This window comes from Triticum dicoccoides, chromosome 5B (genome assembly GCF_002162155.2).
Source record: "Triticum dicoccoides isolate Atlit2015 ecotype Zavitan chromosome 5B, WEW_v2.0, whole genome shotgun sequence".
Classification (NCBI taxonomy): domain Eukaryota; kingdom Viridiplantae; phylum Streptophyta; class Magnoliopsida; order Poales; family Poaceae; genus Triticum; species Triticum dicoccoides.
The window spans coordinates 442,925,402-442,926,101 of NC_041389.1; positions in this window are offsets into that span (position 1 = coordinate 442,925,402).

The following is a 700-nucleotide window of genomic DNA, read 5'->3' on the forward strand; positions in this document are numbered from 1 at the left end:
CATGTTTATTATTCCCTTTATATTGGACGAGAATCCAGACGGGACCTTCATACTGCTCAGGCATTCAAAAAAGATGACCTTCTCTTCTTTGGTCAGAGCGTAGCTGGCACGACCTTGAAACCATTCCGGATGCCGGTCATCAGGGTCTTTCAAATGTTGCTGGTCCTGCCGTGCTTCCTTTGTATCATTTGTCTTCCCATACACGCCCAAGAAGCTTAGGAGGTTCACGCAAATATTCTTCGTAACGTGCATCACGTCGATTGCAGAGCGGACATCTAGGACTTTCCAATATTCTAGCTCCCAGAATATAGATTTCTTCTTCCACATGGCTGCGTGCCCGTCAGCTCCCTTCGGAACTGATTGTCCGCCAGGACCCTTTCCAAAGATGACTTTCAAATCCTTGACCATATCAAATACCTCAGCACCAGTGCGTTCCGCAGGCTTCGGCCGGTGATCTGCCTTGCCGTTGTAATGCTTGCCTTTCTTTCTTACTGGATGAATTTTCGGAATAAATCGACGATGCCCAAGGTACACGTTCTTCTTACAATTTGGCAAATGTACACTTTCAGTCTCATGTAAGCAGTGCGTGCATGCATTGTATCCCTTATTTGACAGTCCCGAAAGGTTACTAAGAGCAGGCCAATCGTTGATGGTTACGAAAAGCAACGCTCGTAGGTCAAATTCCTCTTGTTTGTGCTCA